The sequence below is a fragment of the Lichenostomus cassidix genome, chromosome 1 (assembly GCF_008360975.1).
Source record: "Lichenostomus cassidix isolate B80296 chromosome 1, HeHo_3.0, whole genome shotgun sequence".
NCBI lineage: Eukaryota > Metazoa > Chordata > Aves > Passeriformes > Meliphagidae > Lichenostomus > Lichenostomus cassidix.
Window position 1 is genome coordinate 63492823 of NC_139479.1, and position 14417 is coordinate 63507239.

Consider the following 14417-nt stretch of genomic DNA (forward strand, 5'->3'; position numbering starts at 1 on the left):
TCATGGACAGGCCAGCAGTAGATGCCAGTGGCCCCCAGGGATACAGGCCTGCTGCAGACTGAATCCTCTGCAAACTTTGTGGCAAGGGCATGTTTCCATGTGAGACTATTTCAAGAAAGGGACTGATAAGGTCCTAAGCTCTGTCACTGAATAAGCAGGCAAGGCATGACATGAAAGCCATGGAGGTTGGAGAACAGTATTTGATGTGTGCTTTTCCCACCATTACCACAATTACTCATGAGGCTTTATATCTAAAGGTATTTCAGTAAAGTTCTCTTGCTGTCTTGACAATTATGGCTACTGAATCCAAAAATTCAAATGGAGGGCTTGCACGCAGGATGGGTGCTGCACTGGCTTCGGTCACTGGGGCAGATGGGCTCCAGTCAAACATTAAGTGTGTGCTCACACCATGTCTTGGTGAAGGCTACTTGTCCAAGATGCAAAAAGAATGGAACCTTGACAATCCAAAGCTTCTTCCATCAGGTTCAAATTCTTCTCTTTGATAGCAAAGTGAACTGTTGCCTGTAGAGAATTTTGATGTGAGACTTTCTTAATTTCAGCTGTTGAACGCTGTACAAATGAGTTACAAGGAGGCTCTGATCCTCAATCTCTTGTACCTCAGGTGGAAGCCCTGTTGTGTAGATTATGAGACCAGTTACCAGTTAATTGACATGGATAAGGGAAGAAGAAGTGAAAGACCTCTAGCTAGAAGGCCACCCAAGAACATCTGAAAGCTTAAGAGGACATGAATCAGGTAGAACAACTGACAGATTCTTACTCAGTTGCCAGGTAAGTAACCACGGAGATTTATGTGCAAATATAGTTTTTAAAATACTGCCTTCTTAGAAAATGATACAAAAGTCTTATGAGAATATATTCTGCAAGTATGTCTTCTCTGGCCCTTTTCCCTGCCCAAGCCCCCAATAAATTTTAAATCCTTTATTTAATTTCAATCAAATTAAGCAAATGGATAGAAATCTCAAAGATGCCAGATTTCTCCAATGGTCCTTTACACTGTATAGCCTGGAGACCACGTGTGGCTCCTAGAGCCATTTGTTTGCTCCACAAGGACAGACAAGCTTGGGTCCAAGTCATAAGAGAGCAACTGGGCAGCTAGAGTGTGGGAAGAGAGCAACTGGGCAGCTAGAGTGTGGGAATGTTAAGTGGCCAGGAGACACGTGCTGCTGATCCTTTCAGCCTTTTAGGCTATGTTTGCCCTGCTATTATGGTGTTGATGTTTTACCTTGTTGAATTCTACAAAAGAGATCCCGGGTGTGAAGAAATATAAATGCAGTGTGTGTGTAAGAGGATCAAGATGCAGAGTCAGCATGGAAGCATAGCTGTTATGTAATGAAAACAACCCTTATATACTTAGGCACCATCTCTTTCCTCTCCTTTGTGTCTTTGCTAGCTTAAGTGAATCCCAACCTGGCTGGTTTCCAGGATCTCTTTCTTTAGATAATCCATGCTCCCTGGGAATTGCATGCACATGGGGATGAGGACTCCACCAGGCAGTGGGGTGCTGTGGTGTCAGACATTACAAATATAAGAATTGAATACCTTTGAGGACTTTGTCTGAAGTGAATGGTTGAATGAAGGATGTAAACACAAACATTTAATCTAGAAATGATTCTGCATACTCTCTTTCTTTTTTGCAGCAATGATTTTGTTATGAGCCTTAACACCCTGATTAAGTGTGGCTGTGGCAGGGATTTCTTCGTCAGCTAGCCTCAGCTATTACAACCTAGCAGAGAAATGACTGAAGAACAAGATGACCATGTACTCTGGAACCACTGTGTGTTACCATCATCTGTGGAGAAGAGAGATACAACTGAGTATCCATCTGCAATAGTCATCGTTGGCTTATTGACTTGATTATTCTCCTTGGATATGTATTCGCTCAACAGATCACAGCAACCCCAAAGAGATTAATTACATGTATTTTTAAATTCCCTAAGTGCACATTTGCATAACTAGCATTTTTAAATATTCATAAATACATATTTGCTTGATAGATTGTAGCGGCATCATTTGCAGCTTCAAAAAGGACCTTCGCTTAATCAAACCAGAAATGTTAATCATTTCTTGAGGCTCAGACATATGATCAGCATATTGTAGAACAATAAATATATTAAGTATCAGCTGGGGCACAGTGACTGAGTGCATGGTCCTACCCTTTGGCACATGGGAGGAAATCTGACACAGCTTAGCCCCCTATTACTGTGGTTTAGACAGTCCCTCTTTGCATTTGCTACAGACAGAAAACAGACTCATACATTAGTGCCATGGATCAGCTCATTTGGGTTAAGTGGATCCTGCATCCTTGCTAGTTCCTGTTTCCCAGTGACAAAAGCCTTGCAGGCAGGCCACTGTGGATATTCCCGGAAAGGCTGTGTGTCCACATGGCACTCCACACCCTCGGCCACACAGGGTATGTTCATAATGTTAAAGAGAAAAGGCCAGGAGAGGGTTGTGGGCACTGGAGCCATCACTGACTCTTCAACTTGACTCATTCCCTGGCTCTCTTTTGGAATCTTTCAGTGAGCTGAGTCCAAGACAGTCCCAGCAGAGTCCTGGGAACAGCTCCTGTTGTCCCCCAGGAGGGAAGCAGGTATGCATGCCTTTGCCCTGCACGGTCACCTGCTGCTCTCAGAGGGCTGTGCTCACACACCTCTTGTCACCCCAGGAGTATGCAACATGGGCTCTCTTGTAGTGCCATAACCTCATACCTTGGGTTAGAGCCAAGTCCTCACTACTTCAGAAATTTTCACTTAAGAAATGCATGAAAATTAATAACACTCAGTCACTGGAGTAGGCTCTCCAGGGAAGTCATCATGGCACCAAGCCTGTCAAGAGTTCAAGGACCATCTGGAAAATGCTTTTAGTCATATGGTTTAGCTTTAGGTAGTCCTGCAAGTATCAAGGAGTTGGATCCTTATGGGTCCACTCCAAGTCAAAATATTCAATGATTCTATGAGTCTGATACAGTAATAGGGGACCACAGTGGAAGAGATCCAGGGCCATGTGCTGTATGATAGAGATAGAGCCCCTCTGCCCTGGAGGGCTAGTCCCAAAGCCTTGTGAATGTGGGCTGGTCTGTACATCCCACATCTGCAGTGCACAGGCAGAGCTGCTGAAGCCAATAGCAGCTTCTATCTCAGACTCTGAACTGCAGTTCCTCATTCCCTGCTCAGTCCTGCTGGATGCTTATTTAGTTCTGGTTGCAGGGAAATAGCTCTGATCACCTTCAGCTCAAGAGAAAAGGAGTGTAATTTTTATTCATGCAAACAGATTGTGACCAGGTGTTACAATGAGAGGGGCTTCCCTCCCTCTGCCCTTCCTTTTGCATTCTTTGCAGTATCAAAGCAGGAAACCTCAAAGCAGAGTGACAAGGAAGTTAACTCCTTCTGGGTCTGCCTGTGAGGTGGTGAGTCAGATGTGAAGGGTGGTCCCTCAGCAAGTAACTGAAAAGAAAAAAGAGAGGACAGCTGTTCCCACCAGCTGAGTTTTGAGCTCAAGTTCAAGAAGAGAGGAGCGTGAATTCATAACACCCCAGAAATGTCAAAGCTGGCACTCACACACTGCAGCACATAGCTGTGAGGTGCAGGAAGTGGAGCTACAAGAAAGGATTAAGAAATGGCACTTGTGATGTGGGTCTGGTGGGAGCAGGGTGAAGGGGGAAAGCAGAGGGACAGTGGGTTTGGGGGAGAGAAAGAGTAACCCAGAAAGAGGGAAGGAGGATTATATGATTCACAAGCATCAGCATCCCTGAGCTCACAAAGAAGGTCCCCAGTGTCTGGGCTGTTGGTCCCATAACCACAGGTGCATTTTGGGGTCAGTAGTGACTGGGTGCTCTGATATCTGCTGTGCTGCCCTTTCTGTAGGCTACCTGACATCCTGAGTAGTTGCCAGCTTGTGGACTGTGTGTTTGCCTAGGAGGACAAAGACCTCGAAAGGAAAACTGGTGACCTGAGCTTGTGCATGATCCCTTCTCATCAGACCACATCCCTGTAGTCCTGTTCTGCTGAGTCAGTGTGGGACACGTGCATTTTGGTTTTCTGCTGGGTGATATTGCATAAACAGTGACATCTACACCGAATCAGACCCTCCCTGGCCTGGTGAGTGGGAAGCGAGGCTTTGAAAGCAAATCCTGCTTGGCAGATTGCCCCAAAGCTGACCTTATGTCCCAGTGCTTGTATTTTGAAACACTTTTGTAACATTGCATCTTAGCAGAAGCGATTTTCTGACCTTAATCCTTCAGGGCAAATTCAGTCAGAGGTCCAAAGTTGTTTGGGGCTCTGTAGTTGATGGTTGAATATCTTATTGAGAATTATTGTGGTTTGGTCCACTGTGAATAAGAGCTAAAGTGCAATTACAAGTATATAATTTTATTTAAAAATGGATACTCCTTTATGACTGGATACTAGCCTCCACCCATTAGACCATCCCCTGTAGTCAGTCATTTATTTTTGAAACATACAAATTCCAGCCAATCACAAGAAATGTTTGATTACTGAGGAATAAAACTTTTTATAGTAACTGAAAGCCAATCTTAGCTTGAATATTGCATTTGCTTGAATATCGTTTTGTTAGGAACCTACTGGCCTTTCAAACTTCACAGCAGGGAGTGGTGGAAGACCCTGACACATCAAAGGGGTTTTTTTTGTATTTAATTGCTGATAGATCCTTTTCAGAAGGATAAATCCACCTCTATTTGTAACTGGAATGGTAAAGAAAAACTACCCCTGCAGTTTTGGTTGAGTCAAGATTGCGATGGCAATGAATGTCTAATACAAACCCCTGATTCAGGGGTACTGAAATAAGTCCCTTACATCAAACAGCAAAGCAGTCTCACATGGAACAAACTTATTTGACCTGTCTCCATTGAGAAGCAAAAAGGGAATGGACCACTGAAGTGGATTTTTGCTTTATACTTATTTGGTATCTGCAGGAGAGGAATCTGGAGGCTGAGAGTTACCAGGCCCATTAATTAATCTTGGAGTTCCCACTTGTCTGGCTTCCCTTTGGATGTACCTTTTATGATTTGGGTATATTTTAACACATAAGGGACCATAGAGCTCTGACCTACCTCAAAGTGTCAGACCTGCAGCTGGGCTGGTTTTCACCAAGAATTTACGAAAATAATGTTAATAGTTCAGCATACCCTTTTGGGAAGTTAGGACTTTTTTTGGCCACTCTGAAGCCTCCAAATTTCCTGCTTGTTCAGATTTATTTTTATCATTAGCAAGTAATCATGGCACAACATGGAAGTGTGCATACTTACTCTTTCTAAACTGAGTTATTAACTAGGCCATATTTGGGTAATGCATGGCTCTGCATGACCTCATGATGGGAAGGGAAGAGAGAGACAATTTGAGTAACTTCTTTTTCTTCTTTTCCCAGACATTAGTACCAGGGCAGTTTTTTGCTGTTATGTGGAAAACAGACCAGTTGATAGCTCTAGGCTTATAAATTAGCTCTATTTAGCTAGATTTTTCAATCAATAAAATTTAATATCTCTGTCAAAGCATAATTTCTAGTTCTGTTCATCACTGAGAAATTGAATTTCATGACACTGTACAGATTGGTAATACAACACTTAGCTTAATTACTAGTCATGCCCAAATGAAGATTAAAGAATTCTTATAATTTTTTTTTCTTACAGACTGAATCGTTTGGGCAAATGTATCTGTGGAGAGGTGAGGACACTCTGCTTCCCCTACATTCTCATCTAGTTTCTACTCCTTTTTATGCTTCAGAGAGGTGACTGTTGTGGGATAAAGGACGGAGATGACAGGTAAGGTGCTGCCAGACCTGGGGGCCAGGTGCCCCCAGTGCCTGAGGGGGAAAAGCCCTTTGGCTCAGTCAGGTGCTTGTTCCCCAGCCAGGCAGGGGCAGCTCCTTCAGGTCTGCAGGAGCAAGTGGATCTCCTGCTTCTTCTCAGGCCACACTGCTCCAGGGCAGGATGGCAGCTGCCCTTCCAGCAGCCCCTCTGTGAGGTAAACACCAGAGACACAGCAGCCAAAAATATCAGCCTCAGGCTGGGGACAGTGCAAAAGAGGTAGCCTAACATGCAACTGAAAAACCACAGGCTGAACCATAACCGAGCCTGCTTGTTGTTGGGAGTCTGGAAGGGATGAGTTTAAAGGATTAGGGGATGCTGCTGCAGCCTCTCCCCAGGACACAGCCTCAGTGCTGCAAAATGAAGGGGTCTAACAGGGAGACTGGGCTGCAGACAACCCTAAGCCTTTTTTAATAGTCATGTCTGCAATGTGTGAACTCTAACAATATACTGACTAAGTTCCTACTGCCAGAAAATGAGAGGTTTGATTTAAAAACTGGGATGCATTATTTTGGGATAGTGTTGATTTCAGCTTTTTAAGCCCTTGGTTTTTGCTGAGAAATCCACAGGGAAGATCACATGCAGACACATTTGTGTGCACAGAGAGTCAGAAAGTAGACCTTCACTTTGGTATATTCAGGTTTGCTCTAAGGCCTACACTGTTGGCATATTTTGATCATAGCTACAGCAATGAACTGATCACTTGGGCTGCCAAGATGGGGACTGTATGAAAAAATCAGACAGAGTTCCTCTGGATCCTCCATGCCTTTGTGATTACAGCTGTCTTATAGGTGAAGTGGTCTGAAATGCCCTCAGACTGGAGGAGGGCTTGCCATGGGGTTCTGCTGTCCACAGAGAGTACTTTGGTTTCTTGCACTGCCTTTCTCCAACTGAGTCTCAAGGAGAGAGGATTGCCATGTTTTCCATGTAATGGAGAATCTCAAAGAGATGAAAAGCCCTTTCTGCACTGTGGAGTCAAGCCCTAAACTTTCTCAGAGGTTATTTCTTAGAAAAGCTTACAGGCCTCCCTGCTCTTTCATAGGTTCACATACTCCCCAGATGCCTGCACTCATTGCACAAGGCATGAAATTGCCTAGATAAGGTGCCCTGTTGGCATTCCAGTGAACTGTAAACTGTGATTACATTCTTAACTAATTTTTATCTCTTAAAGGAAATATCTAATATAGGAACCAGGATGCTCCAAATTTCTGCCATCAGCAATGGTGGAGAGTGACATCTCTGAGTGCAACACAGGGCCTAAGTGGGCTGGAAATATTTGTCTTCTTCCATTTACAAATGAGGTGACCAAGGGTGAAGAGGCACTTCAATTACATGCCTGAGTCAGAGGGGGTGGATTCACGCACAAGCCCCCTGGAAGTCCAGAGGGGGACCACTGAAAATCACTCCAGTGATCATCTGCTCTCACATCTGTAGTGTTTCATGTGCCATCTGGTTCATTCTAGGGGTTGTAGGATTTTCTTTTACATCATAGCCTCTGCACGTGTTTGAGCCTCCACACAAGCACAGAGCTTTCAGATATTCTTGCCAGATAATAGAAGTGAAAAAGTAGGTGGCTCAGCCATCATTTGGATGGGGACCAAGTGAATGCTAGGATCTGAATAGAATAAAATTTTAATGGAGGGTTTGTGATTGAGACTTGGAGTTTCTGCTTGGCTTTTTTTTCTATTTCTTTTTCTTTTTAAACTCTCATTATCTGGTTTCCATGGAAAGCTTTTTCAATAGTACGAGAGAACAGCTTCAATATTTTTCTCACAAAATTTAATGAAGAAATAAGATTCATCTCTGTCTCTTTCTTTTTAAAGTCAAGAATCTCAGGCATGGAAAATTGGACTAGCCAAAATGGATTGGTTTCTCCTGGCCTCCATTTTCCTTCTTGAAACGTGGAGAGCAAATAAGAGCTACTAGCCAGAACACCATTGAAAATGCCCTTTCTCTTGTGTCATTAAACAACTGCTCTCTTTTTTTGCTTTAGAACAGCCATGCATGAATAAGCACACATTCACGAGGATGCCTGTCACTAAAGTGGTTTGATTGTATTGCAGGGAATGCCAGCTTAAACTGCAAACTCAGTTGGCCTTCTTGGAAGCTTCTTCTTTCTGCTCATTGGTAAAACAACTTGGAATATATATGTGACCTGATCCAGCCTAATCTGATCTGTTTCACAATGCCATCTGGATCTCATCACAGGCTGGTTGCTTTCAGTGTTTGGTCCAGGCAATTTTTTTTTCCCCTTAATGTCTATTCTTTAAGAATTAAGAATTTTGGAGCAGTGTAGTTCCTAGTTCATTCTTATTCATTGTGTGGAAGACATCCAGGAGCAGCTACTGAGATATTTATTGCCACTAAGGAGCCAATGGTTAATTGAATCTGAATCAGTTGCTATCAGTTGTTGACTTGGGAGTGGCTCAAAAACATTTCTGTATCTTTCAAGGATGGCATATTCCTTACCAAATGTTAAGCCTGAGTAAGCACCTGGTAGATTTGGATGACAGCACAGTGTTATCTCAAAGCATTTCTCAGTGACTGATATGTCTTCCAGTAGATGATCCTACTTTCTGGGAAGAAAAACTTTCTAATGATAAGGATAGTTATGCTCTGGCACAGGTTGCCTAGGGAAATGATGAAATCTCCATCACTGGAGGTTTTTAAGAACTGGTTAGACAAGCAGCTGCCAAGAGCAGTTGATGTATAGTCAATTCTGCCTTTGGGCACTACTAGATGACCTCCTGAAAGCCTTCTAAATACTTTGATCACTGATCTTATAGCTGAACAATGAACCAATCAACAAGAAATTGCAACGAATATTTTTTTGTGTAAGAATTAGAAGAACAAACAAAATAAAAAGCAAAGTTTGTACATGATGCTTCATTAAAAAGAAAAATCTCAATCATTAGAGAGACATCTACAAAGATACAGACCTAGGAAGTTAGATGTGAATGTGAAGGATCCTCATTCTAGAAAAAAACAACCAAAAAAACCAATGAGAGAAACCTAATTACTGTCTAGAAATTTCATTTATAGGGCTTAAGGGAAAGATATGAAATTGGAGAATGTGTTTTGAGATTATCTATTGAAGGATATTTAAGTTGCGTAGACATACCTGCCCTTCACCTCTTACCCAGACCTCACAGATATGGAGGGCTTTGTGTTTCAGAGCCTTAGACTCATGGTTTAAGACAGAGCATGATGAAGACAGAGATTTATTTCACAGCTTCCTATATAGAAGCCCCTTATTCAAAATATGTGAAAGAAGTAAATCATTATAGTGCGTCCCAGCAGGCTTAGACAACTTAAGGGCACCAAAGTGGGATCTTGAAATAATGGAGTAGAGCTTGTTTATGTGGCAGTTGAGGTAATCTGGCATCAGGGTTGGGACATATGGGTGTAAATAATGTAAAGACAAGACAAAGTGAAGGGCAGTCATTTACTAAACACCACAGTTTGTGTGTAATACGTGTGTCTTCACAGTTCAGGTGGAGATTTTGTTCATTTTTTTTATTTTAGGTAGCTGCTGCTGTTGCTTGTTTTGTGTGAAGGCCACAGCAATGGAATGCTGAAGAGATGTATGGGTGACAGAGTAGCTGCACCCAAGCAAACCAGAATAGGGATGAAATTCAGTGTTTGTGGCTGGGGAAGTATGATGGCAAAACTTCATGTGCAGAGAAAGGCAAAGTCTGACCTCTTTCAAACATCTTCACATGCTCACTGAGGAGATCTGCATGGTTAATGCAAGGTAGTCCATGATACCTCTGTGTTTCTGTTCAGTTACTACATATGTTTTGACATGCTGAAAGGTTTCTTTCTTATTCTGACTGGATGATATATTTATGTTGAGTACAGTGTCTGCTCATTTGCAGCCACAGCCTGATGTTCCTTAGGAGTCTGATGGAAGTCCAGATGAACCATTGCTTGTTTTAGAAAGCAGATATTGGCCTATGAGATTTCTCTACCTCTTTCATCCATATTGCTGTTTACATTTTATTTTTATTTTTTTTGACAAGCAGAAAAGTATCCAATTCTAGTTCAGATAGGAGCACAATCTCATTAGCATGGACAAAAATCTCTCTTTTAACATTTTTGAGATTATAGTGTCTGACTGCACAGATTCTTTATTCTTTGTTCATATCACTGTTTTTTTTTTTTGGTTATAAATATCAGACCTTTTTAAGCCTAAAAGGCCCAATTTTAAGGGGGCAGATTAATGACCAAACCAAAGGTATAAACCTTTGTTTATAATTTGAAAGTGAAATAAGAAGTAGAAGCAAAAAAAGAAGTTATTAGTTCTGTTCTTGGTTGGATCTGGGTCCAGAGCCCTGGCTGGCCTGTGTGAACAGGATGTCTGTTTCACTTAGCAGGTGAATTTTTTATCTTGAATGAGGTGATGGTCTTATTCCTTTTGGTTTCACTCAGCAGGTGCAATGGCACATCTGTAAAGCAGTACAGCAATTCTCAGTCAGGTTTTCCTTTTTCCTCTCCATAGATTTCAATTATAAAAAAGAAACAAACCTGAATTTATTTCAATTCGGTAATAGTTTAATTGGATATAATTATTTCCATTTTAATAATTTGCCCTCCTTTTTATTTGTTGCTTCTGTTCAAGTTGGAAGCACTTAAAATATTTCTCCAAAATGTTGGTGGCCCTCTTTTTTGTTTACTGGAATAGCATCCCTATAAATTGACAATGTCATCTGTATTGTGCTAATTTATAAGGCTCTTTCCTTGGCTCTTACCCAGTCTTCAGACCTCCCATCGACTCGCTGAAATCAATATCAGGTAGCACTCTGTTTTTCTTTTCTTATCCTTCATGTACTTTTATACCTCTGAGGTCTGATTGTACAATGAAACCCCTCTGATTAGGCCAGGCCTAACTGATTACACAAATCTCAGAACTGTGTAGCAGCAGGTCTGATGGGAATTTAGCTAATTAGTGACTAAAAAGATGTCAGGGTTTAGCATGAAGTGGATAATCCACCTTAATAAGTGGAAGTGAAATGTAATGCAGTAGAAGTACTGTTGCAACACTGAAAAAATATTTTAGATTCTTCCTGCTTATTTGAGGAGTGTCAAGAGGTAAGACAATGGGTAATATCACACATACTCTGTGGCTTGTGAGCACAGTGCTCTGATCCTGGCTTCACAGTAGACCAGTGTCCTCTTGCTATGGACTGCAGTTTGTCTCATGAATCTTTACAATCCATTTATTTGTGTAACAGCATTTTGGCATCATTCATCTGGTACAAATACAATTCTTAATAGTGTAAGACTTAGACGAGAAGGATCTTGGGTTTTAAAAGAGGAAATGTATTCTTTTTATGTGATGGAAATTTGAATTTAATAATTGTCAAACATGGGAATGTATTTCCACTCAGTTTAATATCCTGTACAACTTGTAATGAATGTTGTAAGAAAAGTAAGAGGTAATGGATTTTTTTTTGTGTGTTACACTTGTAAACAAATGATCTAATAATGCAATTTGCAAGGGCCATAAAAATGAAATGAAAGGCTTTTATAGGTTATGCATAATTATTACTTTTAATTTCCAAGCAGACTTGGGCCATATTTAAGACTTAGCTCAATTGGATTACTTTTTCCATCTCATCTTCCATATTAAATCCCAGGCCCTAAGAATCACTTGTGTCTTAAACCCATCCCTATAGTTTGAAATAAATCTGCCATTGTCTATTAAGTTTCTTGATGCCTTTCATACTTTTTTAAATGTAAGGCTTTCCTTGGGTGTGCTAATCTTTGACAGAAGCTACTGAACACTGCTAAGGGGATGTTTTGGGGTACCAATAAAGACCTATGAGAGTGAGGACAGTAGCAAAAGATCAAGAAATAAATAAAAACATTAGGGAGCAGAGGGGTAATGAAACTGAAGATTTCAACAGGAGACAAGAAAAGAAAGCTGGTTGCAAGGACAGTAAACAAGAAACACCTTGTGCAAGTGTTGTGTGTGAATGAATGGATAGAGAGAGGAAAGATGGTTTTGTAGCTTGGGTCTATGCTCTGACACTACAGTTCTTAGAACTGATTTAGTCAGCTACCTAATATTTCTGCCCCTCACTTTTTTATCTATAAAACATGGATGATAAAACCATTGCAAATTCACCAGTTTTTTGGTTTTTTTTTTTTTTTTTGGTGACTCATTTGTGCTATTTAGAAACAGGGCGTGGAGCAAGGAGCACCACTATGGCAGGGAGAACAACCAAGAGTAAACAGGGAGGAAAAAAAGGAAAGGATGAAGCTCCAGGAAGACTGAATTAAAGCAAGCCAGAGGAAATCTGGCTGGTTCTGCACCCTCGTTGTTAATTTTTTCTCCAAAGATGTTCCACATACTCAATGTGGCTGCCTGCAGTGACATCTGCTTTGGAGAGAGAGGAAGGGTGGGCAAGTCAGCGCACTCAGCACTTCAGCTTTTTTCTTTACAATACACCAAAGTCTTGTTGAAAGCAGGGAATCTTGGGAGAGCCTGCAGGATGTGGCTGTCCCTCAAAGATCCTATGGATTTAACTATTTGCAGCACTAACCTCTTGTTTCTTTTCACCAACAGCAACCAATGCCAGTTATAGTTGTTGTTCCCCTCTATCAACCCCCTGGCTTCCCTTTCAGCTGACACTGAAGATCAGATTCAAGCTCTAAGCTTGTAAAGTCTTTGAGGAAAAGGCTTAATGAGGATCTGATCCTTTTAAACTCTGATCTAATTACTGTTAGTGCAATGTTTCTATTTTGGATGCTGCAAACAGATCAAATTTGCATGTTTGAAGACGGCACTGTTCAGTGGACAAGAAGCAAACCCCACCCTGCAGGTGAAATACATTTTCATACATAAATAAAAACATGAATAGCACCTATGTAAAGCAGCTGGCACAATTTCAGGAGAACTTTGGGAACTGAGACTGGGGAACTACAGGAATACAGATTTATTTTTTTTTTCCCCTAGCTGTATGTTTACTGGTCTAATGGTAGCAGAGGAGATTTGAGGCCACAGGCGTGTAATCTGTTAAGTGTATCAGTAGGGAATAAGGGCAAAGAGGACCGAAAGCTGCAGGCCCAGCCATGAAGATTGCTTTGGAGTGCACAGAAGTATTACCCAGAGCATGACTGAAACTTCATAGGCTCTGACTTAGTGACAGCAAAGGAAGGTGAGGTTGAGTTCCACAAGTCAATACTTGATCTATTTCCACAGCTTCAGTGTTTTGTGTATTTTTATCATGTGTTTTTATCCCTGCTGGAATATGATTCTATGTGCTGAGCTTCAGACTGTGTATGAGGATGCTGTGCTGGTCACATGCACTGGGTAGCTTTGCCCACCGTGGAGCAGTTGTGCATATTTCTGTACAATGAGTGCTGACAGAGAAGACTTATCTGAGCTGCAGATATGGATATGGTTGATTCACAGTCTGTGCCTGAAACCCCCTATGCTTTTTTTCAAGAGATGGAACAATGTTGCCTGCTTTCCTGGCTGTAAAATTGCCAGTCACTGCATGGATGGCTGTGCTGTTGTTTGGCTTGGCTGGCAGCCTTCAGAGTGTGAAAAGCTACCACTGACAAGCCAGGTGTGAAGTAAATTTGCCGTGTACTGCTTAATGGGGTGTTACTGCAACTTCAAACCCTCATGGTGACCACTTCTAGGTTAACACCCTTCAGTAACTAACCAAAAGACAAACAGTAAGCAGGAGAAATGTTAAAATGCTATTATGAGCCATGGTTTTGTCCAATTAGCAGACTCTGCTTTAGGCTTGACTCAAGTGGCTTGTCTATATAAGGATGTATTAGTCATTTTCTTTTTTTATTTTTCTTGACCATAAAAACAACAGATGTGATGCTCTGTGGTCAGCATAGACAAGAATGATTCATGGCTAGGCATATTTAAACCTCCACTAGAAAACTCTCCATCTGAGACCCTTTCCACCTCTTCCCCCTCATTTCAGATAACCAGAGCCAAAAGCACCTGTCACATAACACATCTCAAAATTCATCAGCAATTCTCTCCATATGTCTTAGTTTTGAGGTGGCTGGGAGCTATCAGCTGCTCCTGCTTAGTCTCTTAGGACTGCATGGACTTAAGGAATGCTAAGGTAGCGATAGAGAAGAAATTCTGGTGCAGCAATGATGCAGGTGAGCCAAGAAGCTGTTGCAGGTGAGCAAAGGAGCTGTTATGGCTGAGCAAGGATCAACTCACACGTGGTAACTTGGTTTTGTGTGAAGTGGCGAGTTTGGCTCTGATATCTGTTCTGTGGCCATCCCTGGAGCACTTCAGTGAGGAATTTAGAGAATGTTGCAGTCAATGTTTTCAAATGAAGATGTGGAGAGGGATGGGCTCAGAAAGTAATGAAAAGGGGCTGTGGGCATGCAGTATGAAAGAAGTCAGCAGTGAGTGCTTCATCTGTGAAGTAATTGTTGGAAGAGCAGGGATGCAGAAATTTAGGCACTGACATTGTGTGTGAAGCAGTATGGGGTTTGGGAAATAAGAGAATCAGAAATCCTATCATGTATGTACTGGGGGTCTTGGCAAGCTGGATTTTGAAGAAGGATAAGAAGAGGACTTCCACCA